Source organism: Chelonia mydas, chromosome 1 (genome assembly GCF_015237465.2).
Source record: "Chelonia mydas isolate rCheMyd1 chromosome 1, rCheMyd1.pri.v2, whole genome shotgun sequence".
In the NCBI taxonomy this organism is placed as follows: Eukaryota; Metazoa; Chordata; order Testudines; family Cheloniidae; genus Chelonia; species Chelonia mydas.
Window position 1 is genome coordinate 290,198,767 of NC_057849.1, and position 27,849 is coordinate 290,226,615.

General features: G+C 41.7%; 1 long non-coding RNA gene across 3 annotated transcripts; it reads left to right on the forward strand.

Moving 5' to 3' along the window:
- The first annotated feature begins 295 nt into the window (after nt 1-295).
- Nucleotides 296-18,011, forward strand: LOC122462308. Of its 3 annotated transcripts, none has more exons than XR_006284782.1 (3): nt 296-380; nt 10,952-11,079; nt 15,413-18,011. It is a non-coding gene; the product is annotated as an uncharacterized LOC122462308 (long non-coding RNA). The 3 variants fall into 3 exon arrangements; XR_006284784.1 differs by lacking the exon at nt 296-380 and adding an exon at nt 4,645-4,791; XR_006284783.1 differs by lacking the exon at nt 296-380 and adding an exon at nt 4,792-4,816.
- The last annotated feature ends 9,838 nt before the right edge of the window (nt 18,012-27,849 follow it).

Here is a 27,849-nt window from a genome sequence, read left to right on the forward strand (position 1 = left end):
GGGTGGGATCCCGGGGGGCAATCAGAGGACAAGGAGCAGGGGGGGTTGGATGGGTCAGGGGTTCTGAGGGGGGCAGTCAGGGGAGGGGGTGTATAGGGGGCAGGGGCCAGGCTGTCTGGGGAGGCACAGCCTTCCCTACCCAGCGCTCCATACAGTTTCGGAATCCCGATGTGGTCCTCAGGACAAAAACTTTGCCCATCCCTGCTATAGAGATACAGAGATCATCAAGGAACTGAGACCAAGAACAATCCAGAAGCCAACCCCACAGGAAGGTAGGAGATTCCACAAGGAGACAGTTTGCTAGACTTGGAGACAGAGAAGCAGAGATTGGTCACACCTGTTCAAGTGCCCAAATTATCCTCAAAGACAAATGTAACCAGGTGAGTCTGTGGTGAAGACAAAATTCCAACTAGATCATGTGCTAGCAGCCTCTGGTTGAAGGGATACATGGTGGGGACCAGGGCACCAATCATTTGTTTTTAATGTTTATATTTAAATGTTTGCAAAATGAGGAAGATGTATTATGATTGGTGGAACTGGAATCAGAGAACCAATGTTTCCTGGAGGGACTGTTATCGACAGGACATCAGGGAACGTGGGGAATTAGTGTGGAAGCAATACAGCCACATGGACAGAGCAGTGCACAGTCCAATTGTTCAACTGAACCTGCGTTCAGCATCCTTATTTTAGTTCCTTCTATGCTGCTGACACATGGAGCAGTCCAGTTCCTCTACTGATTATGATTGCTTGTTAGTTGTAGTATTTCTCCCCAGGTGACGCCAGTGCATTCAGTTTCCTCTGTCAGTGTCTTCTGCCTGTTCTTCCTTGGCCTTGGTTTTCTCTTTCCTCCCTCAGATAGCCAATTCAATGCTTGCTTAGCATGTCTCCCATCTTCCATACAGTGTACATGTCTCATCAATCTGAACCTTCTTCCTTTGATGACATTTTCTAACCTCTGTCAGCTCCTTTATTCTCACTTTTTTTTTTGTCTTTCCATGAAATGTGTAGTATCTTCCTCAGCCATCTGTGATGGCCAGCCTCCAAATCTCTTTTTGTTAGCCACTGTCATTGGCCAAGTCTCTTCTCTGTATAGCAGTAGTGTGCTTAGTTCACTCACATGTATAATCTGACCGTTAGTTTGGTGTGGAGACATCTCTGACCAGATGTTGCTCATTCTTCCAAAAGTGGTGTTTGCTTTGCCTAATTGTGTATGAATATCTTTATTGCAGCCACCTTCAAATGTTTTCACACTCCCAAGACAGCAGAACTCTGTTTGATTTCTTTTCCATCCATGTATGTCTTTGCATCTGTTGTCTAGTTGCCTATCTTCACAATCTTGGTTTTCTCTGCATTTACTTTCAATCCAATTTTTGCTGCTTCTTGTTTTACCTCTGATGTAAGGGCAATCATTCGTTCCCTGTCATACCCAATTAAGCAATGTCATTGGCAAAGTCAAAGTTGCGTAACTCATCTCTGCCAACTCATTTTATGCTGTCCACAATGCCTTTTGTTGCTTGCTCCATCACCCGGTCTATTGCTAATGCAAAGAGGATTCTCCCTCTTTTTTGAATTCAGCTTTATTCTTTGTACATGAAACATTTGTGAGGCAGCAGAGAGGAACTGATGTTTTGCCAATAGACCCAAGATTGAATGCAAACCTCAGAAGCTGAAGGCCTGTTCTTAACATTCAAGTGGGTTGAAAAATTAGGCAAAGCCCTATCCATACGTCATATTTTAAATCATTCCTTCGTGAAAAAAACGTTCCTTAGAGCAGTTAGTCTACATGCACATGCAACTTGTTTGATGTAAGTATTGAACAGCTCTGAGTTTCAATCTAGTAACTATCATTTAATATTTACCATGTAATTCTCGATTGTATTTAAGAAGCTGTGTTCTACTCACCTAGATAATATATACTATTATACACAATGGACTAAGTGAAAATGCCAACACACAATCAGGATCACACAAAGGCTAATGTGCTCAGATAAAAGTAAACTGAAGAAAGTGTTAACCTTTATTTCAGGCAAACTGTCTTCTTTTGGTGTTTTGTCTTTGAAACTATGCAGCAAGTTCTTCTGGAAGGGCACAAAGAAAAAAAATCATTATAATCTTATTTAATTCTATGACAGCTCTTCACTCAGACGTGAAGAGCCTCAGGTGACATGACTTAGACCAATTGTTTCACTTATCAAAAATAGATAACATAAGCCCTAAACAAATCCGGCTGCATGGTTGTTTTTTGACCTCTTATTGAATGTTTGTCAATTGTCACTTTGACTCACAGCCCTACATTAAGAAGATTGAAAAATATTGCTTTGCTGGTGTAGATTCATATTGACATAGTTTTTTTCTGTAGCAATATATCATCAATGTAATGCTGTGCTCCTCTGATGATTTAGCACACAAAAATATAGCACAAGCCAAAGGACATTGGTAAGGAGCTTATTTATTTCTGGTTTATGTTGTTTTACTTGTGCCTGAACATAAAGGTAAATGTTTCAGCTTTATTTTGGGCTTGTAGACAGACAGACACAGACAGACAGACAGATTCTCTATTCTGCTAAGGCCACTTTGCATTGTACAGATTGGCCTTAAATCATTCAAAGGTTCTCTGTGGTGGATTTCTCCTGTGTAGAAGGGGATCTTTACTTTAGTAGAGACACCCTAGATGTATATTATGTTAGTCATTCTCACCAACCCCAGCATAAATGGTAAGTAGGAGCATGATGGGTGGGCAGAAGCGTGCATTAGCAGTGGAAGGGGGGTGTAGCAGAGTTGAGCTCCACTGGGCCTGATCCTTCACTGGAACCTTTTGCCAATAGCGTAAGTTAGAGTAGGACCCGCCCTGCTTTAACTCCTGCTTGGATTGGGCAGGGATCTGCAGCAGGCTCTCTACAGACACTACATAAGAATACAGCTCAGACATAGTGGAGAATAGGGGCAATAATGTATATAAAATATACATAGATGCACACCCAAATATGGCAGGCATTACAGAGCTATTTTGATAAACGGTCTTCCTTGTGCACCTTTGATCATTTCACCTACTTCACTTTAAAAATAAAATAATTTGTTGGAGAAGTGGTTCCCTTTTCCCCCTGAAATGTGGAATTTCACCAAAAAAATTACACATTTGTGAGGCAAATGACGGGCAATTTTCAGTCCTTGAATACTATTCAATGAGCAGTGAAACATTAAAGGTCTGATGTCTCACAATATTTTGGAGATAGAAATGGGAGCTTTATACCACAGGAAAGTTTGCTTCTAAACTTGGATATTACTGAGGAAATGGACTTCACAGTAGCAGAAAAGCTGTATAACAGCTATTATAGGCAGGGCTGGTAGTAACACTTATTATTAAGGTTACCAGATAGCTCCCTTAGAAGTCCCTGTTTTCAGTTACTTATAACTTTGCCAGATTTCACCATTCAGACTGAAATTTTCCATGCTGGATGTTTGCCACAGGCTGCCTTTTCCAAGAATGAGGGTAGGACAACATATATTCTTTTGACCACATTAAAAAATTCTGGCTACCTTTTCTTTGAAAATCTCTAGTGCCCTCAAACTTTGGGGCAGAGAGTTGAAATTGTGTGTGTGAAATTTCACTGCAATTGCTGCTCTGGGCTGCTATGGACCAGGTCCAGGCACCAGAACAGAAAGCAGGGAAGCTGTGTTTCCTGTGCTCTCAATGACCCTCATGCTGGGGCCAGCCAGCAGGGAGGAGGAAGCTGTCTGATTCAAATGCAGAGGAGACAATAAATGAACTTGCAGGAGCAGGGAGAATAGATTTGGAAAAGGATCCAGGGGCAGGGGGTGACTAGTACTGGAGGCTGGCAGGGAGGTAAACTGTGACTGGGAGTTTGGGGGGTGACTGGGAGCTTGGGGGGGGGGGGGAACTGAGCTCAGAATTGGTGCTGTGGGTGGGGAGAGGGGGAAGGAGTAATTGTTACTCAGAACTCACAGGTTGGGAGGAATGAAGGTGGGTGGGAGAGAACAGCTGACACATCTGATAAGGAGCTGGGTACAGAGAGAGAACTGGGACTGAGACTGGATGAGGAGCCCAGGGAGGGAGACTTGGACTGGGAGTAGGTGGGAGCTGGGCAACTGGAAGCCAGAGGGAAGGAGAGAGACAGATCAGATGAAGAGCTGGTGGGGGAGGGGGAACTGGGACTGGCTGGTCCAGGAGACTGGGGCTGGGATAAGAAACCTGAGGAGCAGAGATTTGCACCAGATGAGGAGAATGGAACTGGGACCCGGAGCCAGGAGTGGAGAAGAGACAGGATTCTGACAGAGACAGGTTGGAGAGGGTGGTAGTGAAGGGGTCAAACTTGGGGGAAACAGGCGAAGAATCTGTGCCTACAAAAATACATTCCTTCGCGGGCCTGGAATGGAACCCTCTTTCAGTGCACAGGATGGAGCTGCTCTGGAGATCATGCAGGGCTGTGTTGTCAAGGAGACTGATGTCTGAAGGACTCATGCTTCATTTGTTGCAGAAGTTGGAAGGTGTGAGAGTAGGAGGCAGTGGACTGCAGAAAGAGAAAGGATAGTTCATGGTTAAGGCATGTCATAACCATACAGCTAAGGGTAGCCTAAAATTCCTCCTTACCTGTAAGGGGTTAAGAAGCTCAAATAACCTGGTTGGCACCTGACCAAAAGGACCAATGGTGAAAGAAGATACTTTCAAATCTGGTGGGGAAGGGGGAGGCTTTGTTTGTGCTCTTTGTGCTGGGGTTTTCTCTCGGGACTGAGAGGGCCAGGCAGAAATCCATCTCCTCCAAACAATCCTGAGTGAGTCCCTAATATTACAAAAATAGTAAGTAAAGCCAGGCAAGGCATGCTGGGTTATCTTTTGTTTTAGCTTGTGAATTTTCCCTTTGCTATAGGGAGGTTTATTCCTGTTTTTTGTAACTTTGAAACTAAACCTAGAGGGAGTTTCTCTGTGTTTTTGAATCTTTTGTTACCCTGTAAAGTTATCTTCCATCCTGATTTTACAGAGGTGATTCTTTTACCTTTTCTTTAAATAAAATTCTTCTTTTAAGAAAAAAAGCTTTCATGAGCTACAGCTCACTTCATCGGATGCATCCGATGAAGGTGAGCTGTAGCTCACGAAAGCTTATGCTCAAATAAATTTGTTAGTCTCTAAGGTGCCACAAGTACTCCTTTTCTTTTTGCGGATACAGACTAACACGGCTGCTACTCTGAAACCTGTCTTTTAAGAACCTGATTGATTTCCAGTGTCCTAAAGACCCAGGGGTTTGGGTCTGTGCTCACTTTGTGACCAATTGGTTAGGATATTATTCTCAAGCCTCCCCAGGAAAGGGGGTGTAAGGGCTTGGGGGGATATTTTGGGGGAATAGGAACTCCAAGTGGTCCTTTCCCTGAACCTTTGTCTAAATCACTTGGTGGTGACAGCATACTGTCGGTCCAAGGACAAATAGAGATTTGTGTCTTCGGGAAGTTTTAACCTAAGCTGGTAGAAATAAGCTTAGGGGGTCTTTCATACGGGTCCCCAAATCGGTACCCCAGAGTTCAGAGTGGGGAGGGAACCTTGACAAGGTAGTTGAATGCTGCCATATAAAACTGCATTCTACCCCTGCATCTGTTACTGAGTTCCTGTGTGATAATAGACAAGGTATTTAAACCAAATTTTTCATGGTTGTCCCTTATTGTGTGTTCCTCATTTTCTGAGTGCCTGACTTGAGATGCTAGGGTTTGATTTGTCAGAGTGCTGAGCCCTCACCGCTGCAACTAAAGTTTATGGGAGCTGTGCTTTGACCATGTAAAGTGCCACATAATGCTACGGTACGCTGAAAAATCAAGTCCTTGGTGTTTCAGATTGGGCACTCAAAATTAGTGGCTACATTTTACCTTAATCTCTCTATGCCTCGGTTCTCCATTTGTAAAATGGGAAGAATAGTAACCCGCATCTCACTAGGGTGTTCTGTGTTCAGAACAGGTTGTGAGTAATGTACAGTAAATAGAGCTTGGGGCCACACATTAAATGAGCACTGCCAGATCCAGAGGGACCAGAAAAGCAGCCCAGAGAGAGCAGACCCTGCCCTGGGAGCAGAGCTGCAGCCCCAAAGCCAGAGGCACAGCCCAGAGAGAGCAGCCTTGCCCTGGGAGGAGAGCTGCAGCAACCAGAGCCAGAGGGGCCAGAAAAGCAGCGCACGAAGCAGGTCAGTGTTGGGAACAGAGTCACAGAAGCAGCCTGAAGAGCAGACCTGTCCTGGGAGCAGAGCTGCAGCAACCAGAGCCAGAGGGGCCAAAGAAGCAGCCCAGGGAGCTGGAGGCAGAGCAGCAGCAGTGCAGAGACAGAGTGGTGCAGCTGGGGCTGGAGCAGTCCGGAGCTGGGTGCGGTGAGCAGCTGGGGAGACCGAGGAGGACCCTGGGCAGCAGGCCCAGCACAGGGAGACGCCTCAGCCAAGGGGCTCTGCAGGTTAGGCTTGGATCATAACCCCGACAGGGCGGGGGCAACACTGGGAAGAAGCCTGAGAGCCTGAGAGCGTGTGGCCACCACCAGAGCAAGTGTCCAACCCACAGCATCCCTACAGCACAGCCAGGGCCTGGGAAGAAGGCCTGGGACTTACAAGGAACAGACTGTGAACTGCCCTGACATTCCAGAGACACTGTTTGTGATGTTCCCTGCCACAGAGCGGGTTGATGTGTTTCCTTTAACCTTTCCCATTTTTCCTTATTCTTTTTAAAATTAATTGTTGATTAAATAACTTGCATTTGCTTTAACTTGTATGTAATGGTCAGTGGGTCAGAGAATTGCCCAGTGCAGAGAGAGCACCCCGGAGTGGGGACACACTAGACCCTGTCCTAGCAGGGTTGGGGGTCGAGCCCCCCCAGGAATCCTGGGCCCAGCCTTGTCGGGGTTACGAGGACTCTGCCAGACAGGAGAGTGGAAGGGGAGTCCTCAAGGGCAGGGAGGCCACTGGGTAAAGGAAGTGGGAGCGAGGACTCAGATCCTTTCGCTAGCCCACTTCACCGGGGTAGTGCAGAAGCCAGGAAAGTTCCCCACAATAGTGGGACTATTCCCCTGCTTACATATGGATAAGGCATTCGATTGGGAGTCAGAAAATTGGGTTTCTATTTCTTTTTTCTGCCACTAACATGCTATGAGATCTCGAGCAAGTTATTTCACCTCTGTCCCACAGTTTCCCCATCTAATAATTGGGAATAATTGCCTTTCTTTGTGAAGTTCTTTGAGATAAACAGACTAAACATGTTATGGATTAGTGAAAGTGCTAAGTATTATTAGGATATGTTCATTTTATCATGCCCCTCTGACTACCTCACCTGCACTCTTCTCATTAATCTAGCTCCAACAGGATTTATAGCATTCCAGGTCTTTCAGCAACTTCAGGTGGTTAAAACAAAACAAAACAAACAAAGCAAAACCAAGCAATTTGGCAGATGATATTTCCCTTTTTCACTCTGTGAAATTTCCATTCCCCAAATTACCTTGGCCTGCATGGGTAAATAAAGATAGAAGCTTTATTCCATTGGAAAAGGGAGTGTGCATAGTCCTAACAGGAAATACAGCACATGCTTCTAGCTGTGAAATGTCCCCAGATATTTAATGTTAAAGTCCATGGCATCTTTATGGATAGAAAACTATTTTAGGTAATTTTAAAGTGTTTATAGCATCCTTTATATTTGGACTCATGGCAACTAAAACATTTGGCTTCGCCTGTGAAGATCCCAAAAAGACAAAAAGATCTCAATAAATTTTTAAAACTTTCTCAAACATTTGTCAAATGCTTTCCCCCCCAACCTGAATGGTGTATATGGAATGTACATTGGTGTGGACTGCAAGGCAGGTTTTACTGCCAGTTAAGATGATCTGCATATTCTCATGGCTTTGCAACTATCCCAAACTCATGCTCATAAAACTTTGATATAACACCATAATGCATTCTCTATAAATATGTGTGTGATGTGTATATACGTAAAAATTTAGAAAGACCCATATTCTGCTCCAAACAGCTTGTGAGAGGAGGAGATCTGAGTGTTAAAGAGACAAGAGTGCCTTCTGTGTGCATGCACTCCTGTTCCCTTACAGAATTCCTGCGCTTTTGAAGCAAAAGAGAGTCTTCAATGCAGGAACTCACTGTTATTTGATGGGATTATTCAGCCAGCTGTTCAGGAAATCCATTGCAGGGACAGGTGAATTTCAAGGGAATATGATTGTATCTAATGAAATATGCCCAGTCTGTTAGGATGAGGAAGCAGAAAATGGCCTTGTACATCATTTAGATGGTAAGATCAAATGTAGATTGCCTCAAATTACAATTAAATGTATACTCTTTGGGGTGGGATGATGTCTTTTGATTTATACAGTGACGTCCCTAGCAATTTGTTAGCACTGTAAAATAATAATGTGATGGAGCCATGAGCAAAGAAATGGGATAACCTGGAGGTGCTCTTCTTTTGGGGAATGTCCCTGTAATGGGGTGGCTGCCTCCGAAGAACTGCCTCATGGCCAGGGGTGCCTTAGCACTACCCTTCTCTGCTTTTTCTCTTTTCCGGGCCCATTTCAAGACTTGTTCAATTCAACGATAGTTCAAACAGTCCCCTGTGGGGGTTTCAATTTATTGAATCCTCCAGTGCATACAGCCCGCTAGGCCCTAAACCAAATTCAGTGTCTCTCTCTCAATTAATCCAAAACACACACAGTCTATATCCCAGCTAGCCTTTACAGTCTCTCCCTGGTCTCCCAGCCTGGAGAGCTTTCTCCCACTCTTTGTTGCTCCCTTTCTTTCACCACCTTCCTGTAGTGTTTCTAGACATAACTGCAGTTTCTTTTTCCCAATTCTTTAATGGCCAAGCAGGCTTAATTGAATAGTCTATAATTCTTAAATGCTTATTGGTTTGTATTCTCTCACTCTGTCCTGTGTCCTTCAGGTAATGTAATAGGCCTTTGTAATACTAGCTCATTTTGCCAATATTTTTACTAAATAATATCACAGGTGCCAGCTTCCAACTTTCCCCGGGGGTGCTCAACCCCCGCTCAGCCCCAAGCCCCAGCCCGCTCCACCCCTTTCCCCAACCCTGCACCCCTGCCCTGCCTATTCCTGCCCGTGCTGGGCCCCAAGCCCTGCCACCACTCCACCCATTCCGCCAAGGCCACACCCGTGACATACCTCTTCCCACCTTCACTTCACCCCCCACCCGCCTCTTCCCATCCAGTTCTGCCCCCTCCCCCAGGCGCACCCCATCCCCGCTTCTCCCCCTCCCTCCCAGTGCCTCTTGCATGCCGTGGAACAGCTAATCCATGGCAGGCGCTGGGAGGGAGGGGGAGGAGTTGGTCGGTGGGGCTGCTGACAGGCAGGAAGGGAGGAGACATTGGCTGCCAGTAGTCCCTGGGTGCTCCAGCCCTGAGTTGGTGCATATGAATAACATAATGTGACTTTTGTTTCCTTAAGATGTTTGAATTCCTCAGAACGCTTTCCCTCACTTTATCAGAGCCCTGACATACCCATAAATGGTGATCAGCTGTTTCTTCCACCTTACATAGTGCACATAGTCTATCCTTGCATCTCTTTATTCAAAAAAGATTTTTGTTTACGCCACAATGGCCAGTTAGTACTCTCAACAAAATCACTTCTTTTTTCCTATTCAGGCCCTGAAGTTTCCCATTATCCTCAACTCTAGGGCACAATTGAAAAAATCTTCTTTGTTTGATAGTCCAGGGTTGGGGTTTTTTTTGCTATTCCTCTTTTAAATTGTTCTGTGCTAGGCTTTTGGATTCCTGTTTACTCAAGGGTATTTCTATGTCAATCTTTCCATTTCTTACAGCATTTTTAGATTGTCTGCCATTTCATTTCCTGTTATCCCATTATGCACTGGGATCCAAGTTATGCTACCTGTATCCCCATGTGTACTAACTCTGTTATTAGAAATAAAATGTCATTGATTCAATCATTTCCACATACTGAGGCACCCTTTTTTATCACCATGAGCCTGAGATTGTATCCAAAAAAATACCCACTGCTTCTGGGTGTATGTTCCAGATCCAGTTTGGCCCTTGTCTTGCAACTGCTTCATTCACAGCTTAACTTGAATAGCATGTGTAGTTTTAATATCATGTGTTACAGTTTGCCTGTTAAATTCGCAACCAGCCTCATATATTTGTTTGGTGATTTCATCATTTGGTCCAGAAAGTTAGATCCAGCAGTTTCATTCACTAAAGGCTATCTGTAGAATGTATATAGGTGCTGTAATATATGCACTACACACAATTCATAGTGCCTGAGCTTGTATCCAATCTATTTTTTTTTTTGTTAAGTTCTGATTTTGATGCTGTAGTCAATATCTGGTCTGATTAAGGCTCTGTAGACCATCAGCAATATTTTCTTATCCCTCCCCCTAATTAGTCCCAGCAAGACTTTTAGGCTGATTAATCCTTCGTGTACATTTATCTTTAACATTGTCTATATGATCTTTCTAAAGTAATTTAGGATCAAATATTACTCCGAGGAATTTAAACTTTTTAACTGTACCTATTTATTCTCCATACAGATACAGTTTACATTCCTTTGTAACTTTCCTTTTTTGTAAAGCTCAATCCTTTGGTTTTGGCAATGTAGAATTTGAAACCCCATGCATTTCCCCAATAAGAGGTCTCTCATAATGCTTTATAGATTCTTTTTTTCTGCCACCTCAATAGTCCTACTCCTAACCCACACAGAACAGTTGTCTGTGAATAGATAGCTGCAGTTTCCTGGGCTTCCTGTTCTTTTTATCCTGGGCTCACCTGATTCAAGGCTCATCCCATAATCAGGGCTGATTTAGCCCTAGGCTCTCCAGCCCATGGGCAAGCCATTCTGTTATAGATCTCCTTGCTGTGCTATGTCAAACAGGGTTTAGTGTACTGCACACAGTATGGAAGGGGATTAAAACTCACTCTGTAACTTGTGACTCCTGTTATGTTTTGCAGGTCCCTTATAGAAGAGACAGTGCTTCCAACGGGAGAGTTCCACTGGACCTGCAAATACTCATCTATAGACTCTCCACGCAAAGAACACTTCCTGCAGCTTATTCTGCTCTGGGGCTTTCGTATCTGAAGTATGGCATCTTTCATTTAGTTGTTTCCCTTCCTCCCCCTGTCTGTTTTGGACCGATTTATTTTTTGAAGTTTTTGCCATTTCTTGCTTAGATTTAGGCTTACAAAGGTAGTTTATATTGACTTGCAAAGGTAGTTTATATTGATTGTCTTGTAGTTTTTTATTGCTTCTGTATAAAGCTGAGTGAATGAGGAAGTAAGCTGAGGGAAAAATAACTATTCAACCCAGGTGTTAAATTGTGAACTAGTCACATACACTATGTAAATTAGAAAACAAATACTGATTAGCCATTTTTGTACCCATATGCATTCTTTTTCTAAACATTTGCACAAGAAAAACATCACTCAGATGTATGCTTATGGAACACTTATTTGGAGCCTGACTTTCATTTTGCGACAAAACCGACATTATTTGGTAGAAGCATTAGGAGTAGACATTTTGATTTGCTCAACCAAGTTTTCAAATACCATTTTAGTGCATGTAAAAGGCAAATTCTATTTACAGATCTAGAATTTTATCAGATTTGTAGATATTTAGGCCAAAGGGGAACACTATGATCAACTTGTCTGACCTCCTGCATAACAGAGGCCATAGAATTTCACCCTGTAATTCTGGCAGTGGAGGAAATTATTCTTCCCTACTACCTTAATGGAGATCATTGAGCCCAATTATTTTTTAAAAATAAATCTGCTTTTTCTTTGGAACTGATCATTTTTGTCTGCAACTAGCTGAAGTCCCAGTGTATTACAATAGAACATTGCTTAACTAACATGACAGAGGGACAGACTTGTTAAAATATTTCCTTGACCCCTGGCCAGAGCCTGGATTGAGAAGGCCAGACCCTCAGGTGATGTAAATTGCCATAGGTCCCTTGATTTTTTTGTTCATTTGAGCTCAACAGAGCAATGAGAATTCACATCAGCTGATGATCTGACCCAGAATGCATTAGGAAAGCCTACCACATTCTGCTCTTCATCTGGGAGAGAGCACGTACACGCATGTTGAAATTATTGTGTCATTGGCCTTGGTATTCTGTTTGAAACAGAGCTTTACACTGGACACTGCTTAACAACTGCACAACACCACAGGGACTGTATTACCTTCCAGATGCTGGGCTAGAGCCTTGACATGGAGGATATCAGAGGGATCCGATGTCGCCTACATGAGTTCTGACTGTGAGTGTGTGGAGTATAGAGAGCACCTTAGCCATGTTTTAACCATATTCCTGAACTGTACTAACATCTTTGTCTATCCAAGACTTTGGTGGAGTTCCAGGATATAGTTAAAACATAATCAGGTCCTGCATATTCTTTAATTTGGAACTGTGTTTTAATTGTGCCAGACAATGATTGTGTCATAAGGACCCAGTTGCTTTTACAGAGTGGATTGCCCTTTGAAGTTCTTTCCACTTAGCTCAGTGTTTATACTGTGGAACATGTAAAGCCAAAATCATAACTGTGCTGAGAAATAACACACACAGTGAATAAAATCTCATTTTTTGAAACAGATTGTGCTTTTGCTAGGTCCAAGAAAGATCCATTTGGAGCACAACTATGAAATAAAATAGTAAGCTACCAACTTAGTTAAATTGGTGGCTGGAGGGCAAGCCTACATGGTATGGCTGTTGCTTTTATTCTCTGCCTTCATCAGCCAAAGCTCAGTAGAGCGCACACACACACACACACACACTGTATATATTGTGTGGAAGTGCTACAGTGCCACCTACTGCATGTTTTACAGGAGGGTGTGGATGCTACTGCAGCAGGGTTGCTGTTATCTTGCTTTGTGTGATTCTGTGTCTGAGTGTAGAGAAATAATTAAAAAACAGAACAGAAATCCAAAATGACTGTCGGACCCATACTGGGAATAGCAAGACTAAAGCATCTTGAAGTCTTTACATTTTGGACAGAACAATTTGAAATCAAAATGGGGGTTATTCATTTCAGTGATATGTATGTAAAGATCAGCTAACAATATATAGTATTGGCATCTGTAAAATTTCCATATAAAAAGACAATATTTTATATCTGTCTACAGCGTTTGTCAGGACATGAATGTTTTCACTCCCTCTTTAGTACTATCTCATTTAAAACCAGGAAAATGCAGAACCAGTAGACAAGAATTCTGTGATTTGTGCCAGTCTGTTAGTCTTAGTATTACATTCTTATTAAAGACCATAAGCTGCAAAATTCCTGCTTTTTTGAACATGAAACCATCCCCTGGTCCAGTCTAAATACAACTTTGTTTACACTGATTTAGTAACCAGATGAGATTGCAGAGTTGCTGTCTTGAGTTCCCTCAGCAGGTGAAATTACTTGCTGAGCAGCACAAAAACATGGTGGGAAATGGCTGTGCCATGTGGATCTTTCCAGTATTTATTTAATGTTATGTTACCACTTGAGAATGAAGGGTAGCAATATTTAACACACAGCCAATATGATGACTAATAATGGGCAGAAAAAGCTGGGTAACAAGTGAAACTGTAACTCACATGCTGGATTTTGTGTAATTGTCTGTGCCCTTATAACAGCAACTCTCTTTGGGGTTTTGCAAACCACAAACAGTATGTTAGTTATGTGTCTCTTTCAGAACTGCTGGCATGCTAGCTCATTAAAGCTGGTGTGCTCTGAGTTGCTGCAGCCAGTGCTTTTGAATTTATGAAGACAGGAGATCTCAGAGAAAATTCAGGTTCTCAGCCATGATAATTGCATCTCTGGGTGGTAGGAAATTCTCTGAGAATAAATAGGACAATGATACAGGACTACATTTTGGCTTTTTAAGCCAAAGTTTAGTAAATCTATGTTAATTCAAAATTTTTACTATATTATACTGTTAACTATGGACATTTTATTTTTTGTAATATAATATCTAAGATTGGGGCAAGAATTTTTTAATGTATTCAGTTCATCATCGTCATTTTCCTTATTGTTAGTAGGCACAATACTCCATTTAAGTTGGCAAAAAGGAGCAGAGCGGGTGAAGGTGGAGCAGTGGGTATGGAAGGGAAAAGTAGCAGTTCTATGGCATGTGCTCCCCACCCAACATTGCAGCTGTTCCTTCCCAGGCATACATCATAGCTGGGAATCAAAGGGTCAAACAAGATTGAGGGGTCTGAGGAGGTGGCAGCAGAACAGCTACTTTACACTCAGTACTACAGAAATATACAGGAATTAGCTGCCCTTGGCAACTTCCTTGGCTCATTTGAAGAGTCTATAGCTACACATATCTCTCAGGAGTCATGCTTCTCTTTGGAAGGTGGCCCAGTGAGCTGTGTGGATGAACTAGGTACCTGTTTGACTACCGGGGGAGCCTTGGGGATGAAGCTTGCTGTTATTATTATTATTTGTGTAGAGAGAGTGCGTCTAGGCCCAGCCAAGATTGAGGCCTCACTGTACTAGGCACTGTAAAAACACATAGTAAGAGAGAGACCCTGTCCTGAAGTGCTAACAACGGGGATACAGAGGCACAGTAAGGTGAAGTGACTTGCCCAGAGTCACAAATGGCTGAACCTGCCCATCCGTTTAGTATCCTTTCCATTAAACCCACTGCCTAATTTCCTTGATAAGGCCAGCCCTCAGTTTGGATTTCTGGACGCTATCACATCCTCCCTGAGTGAAATAAGGAATCACTACTGGAGGGGAAAATGTGGAGGAGACTTCATGAGGTGAACCTTGAGGAGTTTCCAGCATTTTTTCCCACCTATGGATTTTTCTTCAACAGGGGTAAAACCTGCTCAGTTTTATTTCATTATCTCCTGATTGTCTTTTCTTGAGTCCAGGTTTCTTTTCAAAGTCAACAGATATCTCAGCAGAATGTCCTGAGTGTTGACATCGACTTTAGTTACGGGGCAGAATCACTGCTGGTGGTTTTCCCTGTCACATTTTCTAGGCTCTTGCTATGCAGATTTTTGTCCATGTGTTTAGTGAAAGAAAGTACACATTTTTAAAGGATCTCCTTATTGGTGACAGAAGAAAGTACTTCCTCCTTTTGCTTCAGGCCTGCTGCTGGCTGTTCATTTTCTATCAGTAGAGAATGTCTCTTTTGGAAATGAGCGAATAACCATTTTGAATCAAACATTTACAAATGCGAAGTCTTTTGAAACGTCAAGAAATACATTTTTTAATAAATGAGAGTTCACTGAGACACTACAGAGATAAAATTTACAGAAGCACCTTGCAGATGACAAGAAGAAACTGCTAAAAATTTGAGTGCAAGGCAGAGCACGGGAGCACTTCCCACATGCTTGCTGGAGGGTACAAGCATTTGGTTTTGATGTGAAAGTTGTTTCAAAAACTCATTTTTATACACTGACTTTTTTCATTCTTTTTGTCTAGGTTTGGCAGTTATTTTAATCTGTAGACAGTGGGAGGTGGATGCCACTGAATTCTGTCCATGAATTCATCAGAACCTACAAAAGGCACATACAGATTTCCTCTTGAAGGGCTAAATCCAAGGACCCCACTTGAGTAATGAGCTGTGCAATAGGTATTTCTATCAGGGGAAAGGAAGGAATTCTTCTCCACAAGCCTTGGAGTGGCTAAGGATCTGTTTAGTGGGAGTTTCTTCAGACCAATGCTGAGGAACTTTCTCTAGCTCCATTGTGTTCCTGCTGCAGAGGAAAGACTAGATAAGCCATGAAATGGTGAATCCTCTAGTTCTTCCCATCATTTGCTCAGACCCGCTCCATTCTCACATGCCCATGCACTGCCACACAATTAGGACAGGCTGAATGTGCAGGGCAGGCACCTCCAAATCCAGCCAACCCTTTCAGAGCAGAATTGCACTGGTTCACTTCAAGCGGGACTTTTGTGGCAGTGGAGGCCACAGTGGCATCTAAACAAAGACAAGGCTTTCTTTCCTGTATCACTCAGCTGCTACCAAAATGGGGATTCAGCTGTAGTACAGTGAATACTGGGAAAAGGTAGTATAAGGATTTTGCATGACCTTTAAAATGCTATGGGATGGTGGGGGTATCCATGGTCTGACCATGTGAGAGGCTCAGCACCCGCAACTTTCACTGATTTCACTGACAATGTTCACCCTTCCAGAGGATCCAGCCTGCAAAGGACTTGCAGAATGAGGTCCCTAGTACCTGGATCATCCATTTAGCTTGGTCTAAGCTCCCTCAAATATTGCAGATTGAAAGCCCGAATGAGATTCAAATGCTGTTGGGATCACATTCAACACAGGAGAGACTGTCAAGAAAACAAAGAAAGGAGAAGAGAGAAAAAGACCAGTGAAAATACGATGATAGATGGCAAAGGGGGGGACACAAGAGAGGGAGAAACCAAATAAGAGAGAGAAAATGAAGAGAAGAGAGAGAAAAATTCTAACAAAATGAAACACAATATACATACAAACAGAGAGGGAAGCAGGGGGCAGCACAGCTCCCCCTCCTCTGCCTGGTTTGGGGAAGCACAACTCCTCCTCTTCCTCGGCTTCCTTTAACCACTGCATGCAAATATATTTGATATGCATTTAAGACAATGACCAATAAAAGAGAGAAAAAAGATGGGTAACAGATGAATCTACAAGTATGATCGTTAATGCCAGCCTTTCTCTGAGAGTGTAAGCAAGTGGACATTAGTGGGACATTCTTCTAGCCTTAAGAGACGGCATCTTTTTGAATGGAATTTTTTTAATTGAATCACAAATGTAAAACATGGAGGAAAATGTGTAATAATGTAGATTCTAAGGCCGAAGGGTCCACTGTGATCTTTTATTCTGTATAACACAGGTCATAGACTTCCCAAAATATAAGAAGTTTTGAATGTGTTAATTACTTTTGCATGCCCTTCAAACCAGTTTGAGAAGGTACCAAAATCTCAAGCTCCCTAAAACTTACCTATCTCTACCAGCAACAAAAACAAAGGGAAACATGCAGGAAATTAAGTTAGTCATTTTATTTTAGTGTCATTTGACTTTATTATCGATCAGTCTTACAGTATCTGTTGGGTCTTAGAAATCAAGTGCTAAATGAATCCTGAATGTTGTGCTGTTATCTCATTTAAAAGGATCCATTCTAGTGTCATTGTCAAAGCAAAATGATATGACGCACCCATGTACAGTTATATTATGAAACTTCATTATCTTGTGACTCTCAAAAATGTCCAACTAACATTGAAATTAACAGGCATAATCAGAAAGTTTTATTTATTCTGCAATATTCTGGTTTGGGGATGGACAGTTGTCACCAGGTATTGTTTAAATAATATAAGGAATTTCATGGCTAGACTATTAGAACAGTATACATTAATGCAATTGTGGTAATAATAATAAAAAAAATAAGAAAAGATGTTAATCTGAGAGCAATTTTGCACATACAAGGTCCTCTCTCCCTTAAAGAGATGAAATTGTGAGGGGCTAGAGGTTTCCAAATAATCTCCATCTCAGTGCATTGTCTATTCATGTGCTAAGCAGGATGCTTTTAGTCTTCTATATGTGATTTTTTCCAATGTATTTGTCAAGGCATTTGAGAAGATTGTATTTTTTACAGTGTTTCTAATCTTTTAAATCAAAGGGAAAAGGGAGAAAAGAAGCAAAGGTTAAGAATTTGATATCCCTAGTAGTGAAAATATATCCTGCTTTGGGAAAAAACTCTGTGAAATGAGCTGTCAGAATTTACCTTCTCTCTAGCTGCTACATTGCACGGGTGTGAAGAGAGCTAGAGCGGCCGCTGATGCTTTCCTTAGATTCCAATGCACCTAATCGTATTTTCAATACCGTACTTTTTCATCACTGCAGGAGATGACAGAATTTTGTGACAATTCTGGGAAATGCTTTCTGATGGTCCCTTCTATGAATTATGAATATTTCACAAAAGCACCACAGTAAATGAAATAGGTTTGTTCTTCACAGACCTAAGAGCTGGTTAGCAGTTAGTTTCTCAGTTTCTTATACTTTAGCTCTGATGTTATTACTATTAAGATACCAAATGACACCTTTGGAAAATGCAGATTTCCTCCAAATTTGAATGACCAAGAAACCAGTTTTGATTTCTATGTTTACCCTGAGGTTTGTTTTTCCCAATGTTTATGAAATATGTTTTTCCTCCAAATTACTGGTCCAAATTCTGGCCTGGGTTGGAAGTGACAGAAAGCCATTATTACCATCTGACAGTTGGTCAGTAGCCTCTTTGACACTATTTAGCAATTTCAGTCTGCTTCATAGGCAGCAATTGTCTGCATCACTTAAACCACTATAATAGCACTAAATCCCTCACATTTAATAATCTCAGTAGAGAGACCAAGGACAGAAGACCTAATCCCAATCCTGCAAAATTATCTATTGACTTTAATGGGAACTTTGCCTGAGTAAGAGCCACAAGTCTGGACCACTGGTCCTGATCCAACTCCCACTGAAGTCAAAGGAAGTCCTTCCAGTGATTTTAAGAGAAGAAATGAGCATGGTTAGGTCTGTATTGCCTAAACATGCACAGACACACACATCATCCCTTCATGTTAAGGTTGCGGCACATTGTGGGCTCCATACTATCATCCAGTCACTTCTTGAATGGGATTATCTTCCTCCAGTGGGAAATAGCCTCAAGAAGTGACTGCATGGGATGCAGGAGTGGTTATTTATGGGCTATTCCCATAACATTCTCTGAACGAAGCATGAAGAATACCACAAAGGCATTACATTATTATGATAGGCAAAACTGGTGCCCACTGAATTTGAAAGCTCAATAAAGTCTCCCTGGAGTTTCTATATTTCTTATCTTACAACATTTATAGTCTCCATGTATGAAATAATTTTGGTTCAAGGAGATTACAAAATCCATAGACATAACCTCCCTCACAGAATTTAGAGATGGAAAAGATCCACAGGTTCATCCAGTCCATCTCTCTGTCAGTGTACAGTTGTTCCTACCATCTATTTTCTCATGATTTGTGTAGTCTATCTTTAAATCTACAAAGTGACGGACTTTCTGCCACTTCTCTTGGGAATCTGTTCCACACCCTAAGAAATCTCATTACCTGGAAGTTTTATTCATAGATTAATAGGGCCAGATCCTCAACTGCCATGACTCCACTGACTTTACCCAGGTTCAGCTTCCAGCCATGTGATATTATTATGCCTGCATCTGATAGATTAAAGAGCCCTTCATGCTGGCTAACCACATTGCTGCTAACAGTGTAGGAAAAGAAGCATCTGAAGAGTCGCTACACCCTCATCATGCATGTGGGCAGGAGGGGCTAGAAAAGGGCAAGGACCGGGAGGAGTAACAATTGTCCTCCTCGGCTGCCTCTGCAGCATGGCAATATTGTGCTTTCCCTTACTGCAGGCTTGTGGCAAAGCCATGACTGCGCCCCAAGGGAGCAACAAATATGATGTAGCTTGGAGTAGGTTTTTCTGCTCATTCTAACTCTGAGCCTTTCCTGTATCTCTCAGGAGCTGAAGCAAATACACCTCCCACTCCCATCGGCCCTTCTGCAATTGCCTTGTAGACTGTTTTAAATTATGCCAGGGCCATTTTGGCCCCTGATTTGCCCAGGATTGGAGGAGTAGAAAGGGAACTAACATCTTTTCCCTTTCTTCTCCACAGATGCGTTGATGGTAAATTTGACACAGCTGAGACTGGCCCAAACAGAATACAGGGTTCAGTTTTTAAGCCTGTCAACTTTTGCCTTTCACAAGCACAACATTTACTTACAAATGATTTATGTCTACATATTGCTACAATCATACCTTCACTACAAACTGTTCAGCACCATGAAAGCCAGTTGGAAAGGTTTCTTTTGAATATAGATTTATGATATTGTGAAAAATATGTGCCTTATGAGGTATTTTTGTCAAGGGTGTATTGTAAATAAATTAATTATACAGACAAGAAAGCTATGCAGCAGAACAAAAATACTGGAAAAATGGTTGTAAATAATAGGTTGAAGTAGCTTGAAAAGCCATATTAAGGTAAAAAAAGTCGTCATTTTTTTTTTTGCAGGAAATATAGTATTAATGCACATATTGTCTGTCATAGTTTCTTAGGCCCTGATCCTCTCAGGAGCTGTGCTTTTATTGATGTCATAAAAGCACCTGTTCATATTTTACCCAGGATAACTGACAACCTATTAAAATTCACACGCTATCTACCTTTTCACTCATGGGGCAAACTGTTTTTATTTTATTCTTGATGTTTTGACACAGCAAATAATTTGGTTGCTTTCACACAGGAATGCTAAATGTTCTGTAAACAGTAATTACAGGGTAACCCATGTATGTTCATGCTATTCATAAGACATATGAATAGACCAATAGATACAATTTACATTTCCACTAAGTATATTTGTATTCTGGACTAGTTACGATCAGTTGTTCATGGATAAGTTTAAACTGTCACCATGGTCATCACACAAATAAAATGATTCCTTTTCTAATCTGTAATTGGCTGAGATTGCTTTCATTTACCTATTATACATTTTAAAACAATGCAAGCTCTTGTTATATTTCTCTTGCAAATAAATCTTTAAAATCTTTACTCCTTGTATGTCTTTGTCTGTTTTGAAGGCTTATATATGCAGTTTCTTAAACTAGGATGTTTGTGGTATTGAGATAAAGATTAAAAGATGATCCAAATCATTTTAACCAAAGTATGAATACCTTTGAATATGGCTGATGGTGGAGGAGGGACAATTAGATACTCATATTGTCTCTACTGAGCATTTTCATTCCACTGTATTGAATATATATCTGTCCATCCTTTTTTGGAATTCTCATTAATGGTACTCTGACGTTGGAAGATGATCAATGGTTCACACTGTGGTATAAGAACTACAAGAACTTCAGTGGAAGGTGGTAATTCTATTCAGAAGTTTAAACCCTGATTTAGCAAGGTACTTACGTATATGACTAACTTTAAACACATGAGTAGTCCCACTGAAGTTAAGCACGTGCCTAAATATTTTGCTGAATTTGGGCCTAAAGGTATAATGCACTGCTCAAAGTTCTTATAGGGAGTTAAGATACATATTTGATGTGGGGCTATTCAAATACTTTAAATACTTCTCTCATAGTAGTTAACAACCACATTTCATTCCTTAAGAACACAGAAAGTGAAGTATGCATTTAAAAAGTGTTGCAAACTATATATATATAATCTGTTTTACATACAAAAATTGATATGTTAAAGAAGAAAGGAAACATGGAGCAGATATTTGATATCTGAACAGACAGTGGGTTAAAAGAAGTAGACAGTGAAAAGAAGTAGGGTGGTGCTTTGTACTCACGTCTAAATATGTACTGAAAATTTGGGACAAATTGGCAGAGCTCTGTTAATTTTAATGATTTACACCAGCTGAGATCAGGCCCATGATGTTTCTCCCCCCAGTTTTCAGGCCATACCTTTCAATTTCAATTTACAATCAGATTAGGGAGAATCACATGCATGTGGACAAAACAAAACTGATCCAGATATTTTTGTTTTCTCTCTGCTGAAATCCAATAGAACCTCTAGGCAACATACCATATTCCTGAGTCCAACTCCATCGTTTCATTTCCCATATGGACAGTGTCTGGCCAGGAGGGAAATGGCTGTACTTTCCTAGCAGCTACTTGAATAAAGCTGGTTTTGGTTACAGTCTGGCCTAGTGGAAATTTAGCCCACTGCGTCTCTGGAAACTCACAGCTAGATGGAACATTGCAGGATGAAATGGGGTTCAAGATAGGAACAGCAAACGTCACATGAAATAACAAGTTTGCATGGAAGATTTTAAGATCTTCTCTTGCAAATTCTTACACGTGCAAGTGGTCTCATTGAGCAGGTTGTGTGAATAAGGATTACTCATGTGTGATAAAGTAAGAAAGATTTGACACTTATGTATTTAATTGTTTATTGATTAGTTTATTGGTTCTGAGTCTGTGTAGCCCCACTAGCTAGCAGTAAGCTTTCAGGGAGATTCAAGAGGAAAGTTTTTCAAGCCATCGAGACCTGATAGAATACCATCATTCCAGATTAACTCAACTTCCTTTGCCACCAGTGGAAATTCTGGGGATCATGTGGGGAGTATTTCACACCTTTTAGTTAAATTTGAGTTTTGATTATAGGATCAAGTTAATACCTATTTGTTCTGAACTGATTTATGTATCCCATGTATTTACAGATGCAGTGCTCCACGACTTCACTATATAACAGGTAATGGAACAAAATCCAAAAGGGAAAAATAACTATTTGATTGGTAGCAGCATGAATAATTAAGTATTTGCCGGGTTCAAAAAAACTCAGCCTGGAGAACTGCTAAGTAACCCACACCATTTCAAATAGTTTAGCACTTTTTAAAATGTGGATTTGCATAAAAATTGAGACATACATCTTGGGATTTATATTTAGAATTTAATAAATTTTTGATTTACTTTTTCCTCTCAATTTGAATGATGCCAAGCGTTGGGTGACCTCTCCCTCTTGAAGAAAATTAGAGATCAAATTATTTGTTCTTGATTAGCATCACTTGGAATGACACTCGATTTAGCCATTGGTATACAAAGTCAAAATCTACTTTCAGGAGAAAGTTCAACATGCACTAAGGAAAATTAATTATACTTTTTTCTTTTTTGGCAACTTTTTCTTTCCTTTTCCACCCCCCTTCCTATCCAAACTCCAAATTAAGCCTCCAAATGGTGGTGCTGCATTGTTTAATCTCTTTCACACTGCCTGCAGACATTAGCTGCGGTGACACAATTTCTAATAAAATTTCACACCAGAAAATCTGGCTTGAAGAGCAGATGTAAAAATCCTGCTGATTGTCATGCATTTAGGCATTCATTCATAAGAAAGCACACTACTGTGCATATGTGGGACAGGATGTTTTGCGATGCCAAAAGTGAATCTTCATGCTGTTGAATTTATGCATTTCCCGCTGCTACTCAAAATGCTTGTCTGAATGTTCAGGCAGGAGAGAGCTCTCTCCATGGAAAATACTCATCTTCTGTTCAAGTCAAAAGATCTGACTTGTATGCCATTCCCTAGGATTCAGTGGTAATTTGCAGCCTATGTTTGCTTTACCTTCACAAAATTCACAAAGAAAATTGAGGTACTAATTTTTAGTTCAGCAAGGCTGTGTGAAACATGTAATTAATGGAGAGGAGAAAAAGAAGAAAACAAACCAGAGATTCCACAAAAATAAATGCAACATCCCCTTGACCCTTAAGAAACAAAATTATTCTGACAGGGTCTGCAATTCTGCTTGGCAAACCATCTTAAATTAATTACCTTCTTGACATTTTAAAGGAAGGTTTCAGATTGTAAATTTGACCCAGACAAAGCATTCTTTTTAATCTTGTCAGTATGCAAACTACTTTGCACTGCAGTCTGTGAATTATTTATCAGAGAAACGACCCCAAAGGGTGAAAGGAAAAGCAGGAGTATTTGATCTAAGATTCTGCAGCCTGGTGTACTTCTTTGCCTTAGATCTCCACCTGTTGCAATTGCTTAATTTTTTCTTCTTTTGATATTCCTGATATTTAGCATGGGCACTCTGTTTCTCAAAAGCTTAGTTTAAAGTCATTTTTTCCAATTCAAATGCATTTATTTGAGTTCTAAAACTATATGACCCAGAAAAATAATTATTTTGTATGTGCTTTCCAGTGCAAAACAAACATAACAACCCCCCCCCCCCCCTTTCTTTCTGTACCGTATGTTTCCATGGCGTAAATGTTTGACATGAATGTTTTTTCTTGCACCCAAATGAAAATAGAACTTGAAGAAAGAGATCAGGGAAATCACAAATTACCACTTGCAAATAGCAAAGCTATATTAATAATTTGTCAAATGACAAAATATTAGAGAAGACGGATGGTCTTGTGGTTAAAGCAGTGGATGGCAACTTGGAAGATCTGGGTACAAATCAGCTCTGCCACAAATTTTTGGCATGACCTCGGGGAAGTCACTTAATTTCTGTGCCTCAATTCTGCCATCTACAAAATGAGAATAATACTAGTTCCTTTTTCTGGCTTGTCTAATTAGATTCTAAGCTCTTTGAGGCTGCTCTTGTTGTGTGTGTGTACAGGACTTAGCAAAACTGAACGCTGATCCCAGTGCGGGTCTCTAAGTGCAATTGTAATACAAATATTTTTTTCTAATGTAGGGAACAGTGCAAATCAGACTTTAGTGTAGTAGAGGGACACAAAACCCACATTAAACCCTTTCCTGGGCTGGGGGTGTCATGTGAAGAGGGGTCAGATACTTCACGCAGGGGATGGGAGACCAACAAGGGGTGTTGGAGAGCGAGCCCACCCCACGCTCACCCTGCAGTGGCAGCTCCTATCCCACAGGGCTGAGCCCAGCTCCCCTCTCTGGCCCATTGGCTCTTTCCACAGTATCACATGATGTGCATGTCCACATGCAGGTGGGACTGTCCCCCCATAATACCTTGCCCCCTTCCTGGCCCTGGTGCCACTGGATCACTTTGCCCAAGCTGGGCTGTGGTGGGCCTATTAAAATGATCTGGTGGATTGAATGTGGCCCTCAAGCTGCCAGCTGCCGATTCCTGTAATAGAGGGTCTGATTCTGATCCCACTTACACTGAGGTAAGTCGATTGACTTATTAAAGTTACCTCAAATTTTTGCCCAGATCAGAATTCAAAAAACAGTTTTGTCCACCTACCACAATGGATGATTTTAAAAGTCTGTCTTTGGCACCTTATTAATAAAAATGTTTTAGAATATCATATCTAAATCAACTTGCAACACTACGCTTTAGTCTCAGAACGTCAGTATTCTGCATGTACGTTGCTAAGCTCCACTAGCACATTAGTTCCTGTTTCATAAATATATAATAGGATGCACTTTAGCGGAGGCTGAGACGCAGTATGAATTTCCTTCCTTTGTAGCTTTTGCTTTTGTTGAAATTTAAGTAGATAGTCTATCAACTTGCAGGGAACAACTATAATTCTCTTCAACTCTTGTCATACACCTGAAAAATGGCTTATTTGGCCTATGGAATTTTCTGCTTCTTGCTGTGAGTTGAAATGAATCTGATAAAGAATGTTAGTGTGTTTTCAGTTTTAGTGCATTTCCTGAATGGTTTTGTTCTATAATTCTGATTCTTTGATTGGCTGTGGGGATTTTTCCTAACTCCACATTTTCTTTATTTTCATGTGCCAGTAGCTAAGTGTTCCAAAACCAAGACATGTGATACTTCTCCATGATACAAATGAATATAAACAAGGTGGGGCTCTTTTTTAGTGCTACTGGATATATTTTCCTAATAGAACAGGTTAGTTCCTACCGAGACCATTTCTTAAAAACAATATTTGTAAAATCAATATTTGGGCTCTGTTCTTTCACAGGTGAACATAAGATTTTCATGCTAAACTATTGTCCACACTAATCGCAAGTGTATGCCTAAATTCTTCTGTGTATTAGTGACAGATTTGACGGCTCGGTCCATAAAAATAAGGTCATCAAATGAGCTAATTTTAAGGTAGTGGCAGTAAATGTGCTCTGTGCTTTGAGGCTATAGAAGCTCTTCATTTCATTTCCTTCTGCATACCAGAGGCAGGAGGGAGGCCTGTGTGTATCCTCCAAGTCCTGCTCACCCACCTCCACTTTCCCCATGTGCAGAGCTTGGAATCCATGAAAAATCCACATCTAAAATGCGGGATACTTGTACTCATTAAATGTTCCAGCCCCCCATTTACTAATGTAGGCTGTGAGCTCTGGTGACCACTAATTAATTCTGAGGTGTGATGGAGTCTATCAGGCCTGCTGGAGGTGCTTGTGCCTGACAGCCACCTACTAAAGGAAAACCCACTCATACCGAGCTACCAATAACACTTAGAGGGGTCATCAGAAGACACTGCCCAGAAGCCTAGAGGGGTCATCAGAAGACACTGACCAATCAGAAGCCAGCAGGAAAATTAAGAAGGCTTAACTGTGTTTTCTGAGGGGTATGCTGGATGAGACTTGGACACAGGAGGAATGCTTCAGTGCTAGCCCAGAATCCCAGCTCAAGGTCAGTGCTTGAAATCACTGATAACCGGGTCTAAGTGTTAGACCTGCTTTGGGATAGTGTCTCTGATGCAAGAGACTGCCCAGTCTGCATTAGCAGTGAGACTCCCCCACTAACAGCTGAAATCACTGAGTGAAATCACTAAGTGGTAGGACCTCAAGACATCCCAGAGTGTGCAGAGCTGAGTGGAGTGGAGTCGAGCGGGAAGTGGTAAGTGGCTGGCAGGGCAGCCGGTGGAGTGCTGCGGCAAGTGGCTGGCACAGCAGCTGGCTGAGCGGCCGGGGGCAGCAGTGAGCGCCCGGACAGTGGAGCGAGCAAGGTGCTCCCACACCAGGGTGGGAGGTGAGCTCAGGCAGATGCACCTCTGAACTCTGGGTCTTCATTTACCAAGCACAATAACTGTGAGTGTGATGCAGTGGAAGGACAATGGAGGGGCACATTAAAAGAACTTTTGGTTGCTGGACTTAAGAACCTGAGGCAAAACCGCAACGTATTCTGAGGTGGGTATTTTGCTCATGGTTTTATGTTTATGAATCCTGCTTGTGGTATTTTCCCAAGTTAATGCCAGGTTATTTTCCCCCTTTTATTAATAGTATCTTTTTTAAACTCAGACTCTGTGCTTGCGAGTGGGGAAGTATTGCCTCTTAGAGGCACCCAGGGGGTAGTGTGTAATTGTCCCAGGTTATTGGGTGGGGTTTGAGCTGGTTCTGTGTTGTATTGTTGAAAAGAAACCCCGAGATATTGAACCCGGCCCTTGTTGCTGCCGAATCCAACTGGTAGAAGAGTTATACCTGCATAGTTTGTAAAGTGCTTTGAGGACAATGGATGAAAGATCTAGATAAGGGCGAAGATTTATTAACTCAACTTAAATATTATTTTATGCTAAACATTGTATCTACACTTTTAAGACTGGGAAAATGGGCACTTATTATGTTTAGATATGCATCAATAGCCATCAAACTTTGGTGTCCATTGTTCATGACTTTTTTTTTATTCTCCCTCTTCCCCCATACACACACATCATTAAAATTAATTGGGGGAAAGCCACAAGAAGCAGATTGTAGATTCATATCTCAGGTAGCTGAGGCTGAACACTTGTAGAGAAAGAGAGCAATGTAAGAAATAAATCTACTCTATCAAGATATGCACTGGCAGTCTTGTGTGTCTTCCCAAAGTCCAAATCATTCAAGATGAAATTCACTTCTATGCAGCACCAGATAACTCCCAAACAGGGAGTTAGTGGGACATATCTGTTACATAGGCCATGTGCTGATATTATGCACAAGAATGAATTTCACCAACGATGTGTTCAGATCTTCATAATTTGAAATATCATCTCCCTGTTTATGTAGCTCTTTTATTTCCCAGGGCCTAGCATTGAAAGCTTGGAGTATTCACAACTACTATTTACTTTTAAATTACCCTTGCATGGTCACTGATTCCTCTTGCTATGGCTGTTTTATATGGTTCATTGTGATGGGGTCTACAGACTCCACACTGAACCCTGGCATGGCTGTCAAGACCAAATTGGACAAATGCCCAGTTTTGCCAAAAAAGTGGGCCCTGCCCCCCTAGGGGGGCATGGAGGAATGTTTGGGGTGGGGGGAAGCAAGCAGCAATGCCAGATCCGCACACAGGGGCTCAAGCAAGCAGTGATGCCAAGTGGCTTGGGGGGGTCTTAAAGCCAGCCCCATATGGGGGCGGCCCTCAGGCAAACAGCTCCATCCACCGTCATGGGGGGGGAGGGCCTCAGGCCAACAGCTTGGGCCAGCTCCACGTCAGGGGTGCGGTGAGCTCGAGCCAGCAGCTTGGTCAGGGGAGTGGGC